Genomic DNA, 10773 nt, shown 5'->3' with positions numbered 1-10773 from the left:
GAACAAACATATTGTGGGAGATTTATCAAAACCTGTCCAGAGGAAAAGTTGCCTATAGCAACCAATCAGCTCGCTTCTTTCATAGTTAACAAGGCCTCTGTAAAATGAAAGAAGAAACTGATTGGTCGCTATGAGCTTCTGGGCAACTTTTCTTTTGCACAGGTTTTGATAAATCTCCCCCATTTAGTATTGCCTTGTGTATAATTGTCCGAACTGCATGGTCAATGGTGTAAATGTAATAAAAATTCTAAACGCTGAAATTTCTGATTTTTCTGGTCACATCACATCCAAGAATTTTTTTTTATAAAGTGATTAAAAAAAACTGCACAAAAGTGGCATTTCTGAGCGGTCCTTGCGCCGGTATGTTATGCTGGTGTTCCTCTGTTAGGAATGTCGGCAGAGATTTTACGTGCGTACATTCCCCATGTGTGAACATAGCATAACACAGCTCTGTAAATTGAATACAGAAATAATAGGGTGAGAACATAGCAATGAATGGGAATTGGGCTAACAGATTTGGAATTAAGCTAAACAAAAGTCTCAGGCAGGAGGTAGGGAAAAAAAATTGGGAAGATTAAATCCAAATGGGATCATGATGGTATCAATACAGAGACAAGCCAGTGGGAAGCGTTTTTTCGAAATAGCAGATATTTGTCAATCAATGCTGATTTTAAGATCAATCCTTTTTAAAGTATTAAATAAATTGTATTTTCCCATAAGCTTGGCTAGGATTAAATATAGAGCAAACTCAAATTTCTGCCACGTTACATGGGATTGTGCCGCCGCTATTGGGCTGAAATCCTACAGAGTTTACAAGAAAAGAGAATATTAAAGAATTTGGCCTCATTATCCTTCTTTCAGTTTATCTTGGGAGAAGACTGGAGGGGGGAGAGGAAGTGGTGCCGGACAATATCAAATTTATTTGCTTGTGCTAAAAAAAAAAAAAAAAAAATTATATATACCCTGTTTCAAATTATGCAAATTCTATTTAAATGTCACAAAGATTAAATATTTTGTTTTCAGTTTAACTCATGGATGGCATTGTGTTTCAGGGCTCTTATGATCACTGAAAGTAATCTCTGACGCCTGTGATAATTAGATTGCCAGGTGAGCCCAATTACTAAGGGCATGTTCCCACTTGGCGTATACGCAGCATATTTCGCACTGCGCAAAATCTGCAGAAGCAGCGGGAAATACTGCGTATCCCTCGCTCACCATTCACACAGGGCTTTCCGGTGGCAGCCCTATGTGTGCAGTGAGTTTTGGAGGCGGGGAAGTGTCAGCGTGACACTGACGTGCCGCTCCGCCTCCAAAACTCACTACACACATAGGGCTGCCAACGGAAAGCCCGGTGTGAATGGTGAGCGAGGGATACGCAGCGTATTTCAAGCTGCTTCTGCAGATTTTGTGCAGTGCAAAATACGCTGAGTATACGCCAAGTGGGAACATGCCCTAAAGGTGGGTGTTCCACATTATTAACCCCTTAAGGACCCAGCCAATTTTCAGTGTAGGACCCGGCCATTTTTTGCACATCTGATGCTCTGTCACTTTAAGCATTAATAACTCTGGGATGCTTTTACCTTTCATTCTGATTCAGAGAGTTTTTTCGTGACACATTCTACTTTGTTAGTGGTAAAATTTTGTCGATACTTGCATAATTTCTTGGTGAAAAATTCAAAAATTTGATGAAAAAATTGAAAATGTTGCATTTTTTTTTAACTTTGAAGCTCTCTGCTTGTAAGGAAAATGAATATTCCAAATTATATATTGATTCACTTATACAATATGTTTGCATCAAAAAGTTGACTTGTTTTTACTTTTGGAAGACATCAGAGGGCTTCAATAGCAGCAATTTTCCAATTTTTCACAAAAGGTTAATCTAAATTTTTCAGGGACCAGTTCAGTTTTGAAGTGGATTTGAAGGGCCTTCTTATTAGAAATACCCCATAAATGACCCCCATTATAAAAACTGCACCCCTTAAAGTATTCAAAATGACACTCAAAAGGTTTGTTAACCCTTTAGGGGTTTCACAGGAATAGCAGCAAATTGAAGGAGAAAATTCAAAATCTTAATTTTTTACACTGGCATGTTCTTGTAGACCCAGTTATTGAATTTTTACAAGGGGTAAAATCAGAGAATTCTTCCTAAAATGTGTAACCCAATTTCTCGAGTAAGGAAATACCAAAATTCCCACAGGCGTTCAGGTACGTCCTGGGTCCTTAAGTACCAGGGTTTCAGGACGTACCCGTACGTCCTGGGTCCTTAACAGGTTAAAGGGGTACTCCGGTGGAAAACTTTTATATTTTTTAAATGAACTGGTGCCAGAAAGTTAAAGGGGTACTCCGGTGCTAAGATATCTTATCCAAAAGAAAAGGGGTTAAGATGCCTGATTGCGGGGATCCCGCCGCTGGGGACCCCCGTGATCTTCCACGCCGCACCCTGTTAGAATTAGCCCCTGGAGCGCGCTCGCTCCGGGTCTGATTACTGGCAATCACGGGGACGGAGAATAGTGATGTCACTCCTCCGCCCCCTTGTGACGTCGCCCTCAGCCCCCTCAATGCAAGCCTATGGGAGGGGGCTGATTCTAACAGGGATCTGCGTGGAAGATCACGGGGGTCCCCAGCGGCGGGAACCCCGCGATCAGGCATCTTATCCCCTATCCTTTGGATAGGGGATAAGATGTCTTAGTGCCGGAGTACCCCTTTAAACAGATTTGTAAATTACTTCTATTAAAAAAAATCTTAATCCTTTCAGTACTTTTTAGCAGCTGTTTGCTACAGAGGAAAATCTTAAATTTTTTTTGGGTTGTCCACAGTGCTCTCTGCTGACACTGATGCCTGTATCAAGAACTGTCTAGAGCAGGAGAAAATCCCCATAGCAAACCTATGCTGCTGTGGACAGTTCCTGACACGGACAAAGGTGTCAGCAGAGAGCACTGTGGACAACACAAAAAAGAAATTCAAAAAGTAAAGAATTTCCTCTGTAGCATACAGCTGCTAAAAATACTTTAAAGGATTGAGATTAAGATTTTTTAATAGAAGTAATTTACAAATCTGTTTAACTTTCTGGCCCCAGTTCATTTAAAAAAAAGTTTTCCACCGGAGTACCCCTTTAAGCAGAGCACCATTTTCAAGCAATATGGGGAAGAAAAACGATCTCTCTGCTGCCTAAAAGAGTGAAATAGTTCAATGCCTTGGACGAGATATGAAAACCTAAGTTTTTGTGAAATATCTAAAGTGTGATCATAGCACTATTAAGAGATTTGTGGCTGATTCAGAGCACAGACTGGTTTGTGCAGATAAAGGCACATTGAGAAAGATTTCTGCCAGATCCATGCATTGTATCAAGAGAGCAGCTGCTAAAATATCATTACATAGCATCAAACATTTGAAGCTGCTGGTGCATGTTTATTGTGAATGTTTTGGGTACATTTACACGGGCGGGGGTTTACAGTTAGTTTCCTGCTTCAAGTTTGAGTTGTGGCAAATTTTCCAATGCAGCTCAAACTCCTAGCGGAAAACTCGCCGTAAACTCCCGCCCGTGGAAATGTACCCTAAAAACAGTACACTACCTAAACACAAAATAAATGGTAAAACACTACTTATACACACCCTTACACGGTCCCCACCTCCCCCCCCCCCCCCAATAAAAATGAAAAACGTTTCATACAGCAGTGTTTCTGAAATGGAGCCTCCAGCTGTTGCAAAACAACAACTCCCAGCATTGCCGGACAGCCACTGACTGTCCAGGCATGCTGGGAGTTTAGCAACAGCTGGATGCACCTTGTTTGGGAATCACTGGCGTAGAATATTTTTGGTAGCGGAGGCAATTGTAACGCTTGCATCCAGGTCCACCCCTATGCAATCCCTAATTTAGTCCTCAAATGCGCATGGCGCTCTCACTTTGGAGCCCTGTTGTATTTCAAGGAAACAGTTTAGGGCCACATATGTGGTATTTCCTTATTTGAGAGAAATTGCGTTACAAATTTTTGGGGCTTTTTCTCCTTTTACACTTTTATGAAAAGGAAAAGTTGGGGTCTACACCAGCCTGTTACATTGTTACCATGTACATTAGAGGCCTAAACTGGTGATTTGCACAGGGGTGGCTGATTTTACAGCAGTTCTGACCAAAGGCAAAAAAATGCCCACATGTGACCCCATTTTGGAAACTACACACCTCACAAAACGTAACAAGGGATGCAGTGAGCCTTCACACCACAGGTGTTTGACAAATTTTTGTTAAAGTTGGATGTGAAAATGAAAAAAAAATTTCACTAAAATGCTGGTGTTACCCAAAATTTTTGATTTTCTCAAGGGAAAAAGCTCCCCAAAATTTGTAACCCCATTTCTTCTGAGTATGGAAATATCCTATATGTGGATGTAAAGTGCTCTGCGGACACACTACAATGCTCAGAAAAGAAGGAGCTCCATTGGGCTTTTGGAGAGAGAATTTGTCCGGAATTGAAGGCCATGTGTGTTTACAAAGCCCCATGGAGCCAGAACAGTGGACCCCCTACATGTGACCCTTTTGGAAACTCCACACCTCAAGGAATGCAATAAGGGGTGCAGTGAGCATTTACACCCCACAGGTGTCTGACAGATTTTTGGAACAGTGATCTGTGAAAATGAAACATTTTATTTTTCATTTGCACAGACCACTGTACATTCCTAACAAATTCTCTCTCCAAAAGCCCAATGGCGTTCTTTCTCTTCTGAGCATTGTAGTTTGCCCGCAGAGCACTTTACATCCACATATGGGGTATTTCCATACTCAGAAGAAATTTTGGGGGGATTTTTCTACTATTACCCCTTGTGAAAATTTTGGGTTAACACCAGCATTTTAGTGGAAAAAATCAAATTTTTCATTTTCACGTCCAACTTTAGTGAAAATTCGTCAAACACCTGTGGGGTGTTGAGGCTCACTGTACCACTTGTTACGTTCCCTGAGGGGTGTAGTTTCCAAAATAGTTTGCCATGTGTTTTTTTTTTTTTTTTTTTTGCTGTTTTGGCACCATAGGGGCTTCCTAAATGCGACATGTCCCCCAAAAACCATTTCAGCAAAATTTGGTTTCCAAAAGCCAAATGTGACTCCCTCTCTTCTGAGCATTGTAGTGTGCCAGCAGAGCACTTGACATCCACACTTGGGGTATTTCCATACTCAGAAAAAATGGGGTTACAAATTTTGGGGCACATTTTCTCCTATTACCCCTTGTAAAAATGTAAAATTTGGGGAAAAAACTGCATTTTAGTGCAAAAATTTTTTTTTCATTTACACATACAAATTTAACAAAAGGACGTCAAACAGCTGTGGGGTGTTAAGGCTCACTGTACCCCTTGTTACTTTCCTTGAGGGGTGTAGTTTCCAAAATAGTATGCCATGTGGGATTTTTTTGCTGTACTGGCAGCATAGGGGCTTCCTAAATGCGACTTGCCCCCGAAAACCATTTCAGCAAAATTCGCTTTCCAAAATTCCATTATCGCTTCTTCTCTTCTGAGCCCTCTAGTGTGCTCGCAGAACACTTTACATCCACATATTAGGTATTTCCTTACTCAAGAGAAATTGGGTTACAAATTTTGGGAGGCTTTTTCTCCTTTTACCCCTTAAAAAATGAAAAAAAAAGGGTCTACAAGACCATGTTAGTGTAAAAAATTGAGATTTTGAGTTTTCTCCTCCTTATTGCTGCTATTCTATTCTTATTGCTGCTATCCTATGAAACGCCTAAAGTGTTAACAAACTTTCTGAATGTCATTTTGAATACATTGAGGGGTGCAGTTTTCATATAGGGGGCCATTATGGGGTATTTCTAACATAAAGACCCTCAAATTCACTTCAAAACTAAAATGGTCCCTGAAAAATTCTGATTTTGACATTTTCATGAAAAATTACAAAATTGCTGCTAAACTTTGAAGCCCTCTAATGTCTTCAAAAAGTAAAAACATGTCAACTTTATGATGCAAACATAAAGTAGACATATTGGCCCTCATTTACTTAGAAAATCGGGTTGTAAGTCTATCTTGCTTTCTTACCCGACTGCTTTTTTCCCCTGGTATTTATTATTATGTCGCATCCTGTTTGTCGCACTGGGTTTTGTTGGTTTTGGTTTCCAACTCCTCTGAGTTGTCGGGAAAAAATCCACAACAATTCAACAAATTCGGTTTGGAAACCTTTATAAATACGTGGGAAAGCTCAGAAATGTCGGGTTACGCCCCTTTTTCGGGTTTGGGAGAATCCACATTGGGTCCGTCGAGAAAAAATGTTGCATCGTGTCGCAGACTGGGGCACGATGTCTGCGACATGTCGCAGACAAAGATGCGCCAAAAAAAACGACAAAACAAGTCGGGTTTAGAATAGTAAATGAGGGCCATTGTATATGTGAATCAATATATAATTTATATGACATGTCCGTTTTCCTTACAAGCAGAGAGCTTCAAAGTTAGAAAAATGCAAAATTTTCTAATTTTTCATGAAATTTTGGAATTTTTAAGAAATGATGCAAGTAGAATATGTCACGTAAAAACGTTCTCGGAATCAAATTCATAAGTTAAAGCATCCCAGAGTTATTAATGCTTAAAGTGACAGTGGTCAGATTTGCAAAAAATGCTCTGGTCCTTAAGGGGTTAATTAACTATATATATTTTTATAGTTTGGACATTTACACATGCAGCAATACCACACGTTTATATTTATTTTTATTTACACAGGTTTTTTTTTTATAGGGAAAAGGGGGGGGGGGATTCAGTCTTTTATTGGGGAACGGGTTGAATTATTTTATTAACTTTTTGTTTTCCACTTTCTTTTTGCAATGTAATAGCCCCCATAGGGGACTATAACATGCATTACACTGATTGCCAGCACTGATCAATAGTATGCCATAGCATAGCATTGATCAGTGTTTTCGGCGCTCGACAGCTCCTGCTTGGATCTCAGGCACGGAGCAATCATTTGGCGATCAGACAACGATGAGGCAGGTAGGGACCCTCCTCGTGTCCATACAGCTGATTGGGACACCTCAGTTTCACCGCGGTGGTCCCGATCAGCCCGACTGAGCTGCCGGGAAAGCTTTTTTCCTACTATAGACACGGCAATCAACTTTGAAGGGTTAATACCAGGCATCATCACGATTGGCGATGTCTGGTATTAGCTGCGGGTCCCACCTATCGTTTGCCGCCGGGACCGACCCGATATAAAGCGGGGTCACCACATGAGCCGGCGCAGGATGTAAATATACGTCCTGCGTCGTTAAGGGGTTAAAGCGGCCGCTTTAAATCATTGAACCGTAGCGGCTTCTGCGGGGCAAGAGTTTATTGTCGTATAACACGCAGATAGACTTTAACCACTTAAGGACCCAGGGCCCTGAGTCCGCTCTCTTTCTATAGCGTCATAGCAGGTTAAGCCCGTGGACCCGTGGCTAATAGTGCGCGGCACTGATCGCAGTGCCACACGCTATAAACCCTTTAGACGCAGCATTCTAACTTGATCACTGTGTCTATAGTGAAAGTAAACTACTCCCAGCTAGCTCAGTGGGCTGTGGGCTGGCGAAATCGTGGCTGGAGGACACAAGGAGGGCCCCTACCTGAGACCCAGACATGAGCAGTCAAGCAGCAGAATCATTGATCAATGTTATCCCATGGGATAACAAAGATCAATGTAAAAGATCAGTGTTTGCAGTGTTATAGCCCCTTTTGGGAGCTATAACATTGCAAAAAAAAAAAGTTTTATAAAGATTAGCGTATTTATCGTCGTATAACACGCACTTTTTAGGCCCTTCTCTCCCCCTGGCTATCGGTGCCGCTGCCCGTTCTATCCCCCTGACTATCGGTGCTGGCGCCGATAGCCAGAGGGAGAGAAGCGGCACCGGCCCTTCTCTCCCCCTGGCTATCGGCGCCGCTGCCCCATTGCCGGCGCCGCTTCTCTCCCCCTGGCTATCGGCGCCGGCAATGGGGCGCCTGCACCGATAGTCAGGGGGAGAGAACGGGCAGCGGCACCGATAGCCAGCGGGAGAGAAACGGCGGCAGCAGGGCTCTAGACCCCAGGAAAGGCAGGGGGATAAAAGCGGGCAGCGACAGCCTCTCTCCCCCTGCCTTTCCTGGGGGTGTATCGGGGTATACACATGCACCCTCATTTTACCAAGGATATTTGGGTAAAAAACTTTTTTTACCCAAATATCCTTGGTAAAATGAGGGTGCGTGTTATAGGCCAGTGCGTGGTATACCCCGATAAATACGTTATTTAACCCCTCCCCTAATAAAAGTTTGAATCAGCCCCCTTTTCCCATTTAAAAAAAACAAAACAGTGTAAATAAAAATAAACATATGTGGTATCGCCGCATGCAGAAATGTCCGACTTATAAAAATATATAATTAATTAAACCGCAACGTGCACAAAAATTCCAAAGCCCAAAATAGCGTATTTTTGGTCACTTTTTATATCATGAAAAAAGTGATGAAAAAGTCCGATCAATACAAAAATGGTACAGCTAAAAACTTAAGATCACGGTGCAAAAATAAGCCCTCATACTGCCCCGGTCAGAAGAGGGACAATTTTAATCGTATTAATTTTCGTGCATGTATTTATGATTTTTTCCAGAAGTACGACAAAATCAAACCTATATAAGTAGGGTATCATTTTAATTGTATGGATCTACAGAATAGAGAGAAGGTGTCGTTTTTTACCGAAAAATGTACTGCGTGGAAATGGAAGCCCACAAAAGTAACAAAATGGTTTTTTTTTTCTTCAATTTTGACACACAATGATTTGTTTTTCTGTTCTGTCGTAGATTTTTGGGTAAAATGACTGATGTAATTACAAAGTAGAATTGGTGGTGCAAAAAATATTCCATCATATGGATTTTTAGGTGCAAAATTGAAAGGGTTAAGATTTTTTTAGTAAGGAGTAAAAAACAAAAGTGCCCAGGGCAGGACATATCGCCTGTGCAGCCGGTTCAGCTGCACAGGGGCCCAGCGTGAGAGGGGGCCCGCTGCCCTCTCCAGGTCCGGCCCCAGAGGCGAGCATTAGGCCACATACCACCGCATACTCCCCGACCACAGCAAGTTTGACAGCACCCGGATGGACCCTGCGTTCAACCACCCCTGCAGCCAGTGGCGTCTCTGGGAGGGGGGCGGGGTTAGGGGGGCAAGAGGGGGCCACGGCCCCCCCTACATCATGATTGCCCCCCCCCCCCCTTGTGCCCCCCCCCCATCAGCAGTAGGTCACTAGCAGCTCTCATGGCCACCAGTAAGGGTCCCGAGCCATCTACTCCTTTTTTTAAATAAATCTTCAGTCTGCAGCCCTGTCACCACGCAGGGGCCGCGCTATGTAGACTGGGAAGAGCAGACAGGGAGCTCCTCCCCCTCTCTCACTCCCCTGTATGCTGCTGCTGGACCTTGTGGAGCAGGCCCGCAGTGTGTATACAGACCCGGACACCACCAGTATGGAAGACTTACCTGCCCACTGCCCACTGCTCATGCTGCCCTTTTAAAGTAAGTAACTTGCTTGGGGGAGAGGGGGAAAGTTGTAGGAGACAGTGGGAGGTAGTTCAGTGTTTCCCAACCAGGGGGCCTCCAGCTGTTGCAAAACTACAACTCCCAGCATTCCTTTGGCTTTATGAGCATACTGGGAGTTGTAGTTTTGCAACAGCTGGAGGCCCCCAGGTTGGGAAACACTGATCTATCTATCAATCTATTATATATCTATCTCCTATCTATCAATCTATCTATCTATCTATCCATCCATCTATCTATATCCATCTATTTATGCATCTATCTATCTTTCTCATATCTATCTATCTATCCTCATATCTATCTCATATCTATCTATCTCATATCTATCTATTTATCTATCTATCTCATATCTATCTATCTATCTCATATCTCTCATATCTATCTATCTATCTCATATCTATCTATCTCATATCTATCTTTCTCATATCTATCTATCCTCATATCTATCTATCTATCTCATATCTATCTATCTATCTCATATCTATCTATCTAACTCAGATAGATGAGAGATAGATAGATAAATAGATATGAGAGATAGATAGGTAGATGGATGATATATAGATAGATATATATATATATATGGTTCCGGGCTGCTATCTTCACCGGGGAGGCCTCTTCTAAGCACTTCGGGCCCGGACCCAGAATAGTCACGTTGCCTTGACAACGACGCAGAGGTACGTTCATTGCCAACGTACTTCTGCGTCATCGTTCAGGCAACGCCTCTATTCTGGGCCCGCAGTGCGGAGAAGAGGCGCCCCTGGTGAAGATAGCAGCCCGGAACCACTATCCCACCGGACCACCTCCTCTCCGGACAGTCCTGCAGCACCGGACCAGCGCCGAGCGGAGGTGAGTACTGTACAGAACTAAAGGGGGGTGAGAGGGGGCTGGATGATGTCGAAGGCCGCAGTGGTCTTCAACCTGCGGACCTCCGGAGGTTTCAAAACTACAACTCCCAGCAAGCCCGGACAGACGATGGCTGCCCGAGCTTGCTGGGAGTTGTAGTTTTGAAACCTCTGGAGGTCCGCAGGTTGAAGACCACTGCGGGCGGATGATGACAAGAGGATGATGAAGGGGGGTGTGTGGGATGATGACAAGGGGATGATGAAGGGGGGGTGTGGGATGATGACAAGGGGATGATGAAGGGGGGTGGGGATGATGAAGGGGTGTGTGTGGGATGATGATGAAGGGGGGTGGGGATGATGACAAGGGGATGATGAAGGGGGGGTGTGGGATGATGACAGGTGATGATGATGAGGGTCTGGATGATGACAG

This window comes from Hyla sarda, chromosome 2, assembly GCF_029499605.1.
Source record: "Hyla sarda isolate aHylSar1 chromosome 2, aHylSar1.hap1, whole genome shotgun sequence".
NCBI lineage: Eukaryota > Metazoa > Chordata > Amphibia > Anura > Hylidae > Hyla > Hyla sarda.
The sequence above is the reverse complement of the archived record's forward strand: the minus strand, read 5'-3'. Positions refer to the sequence as shown.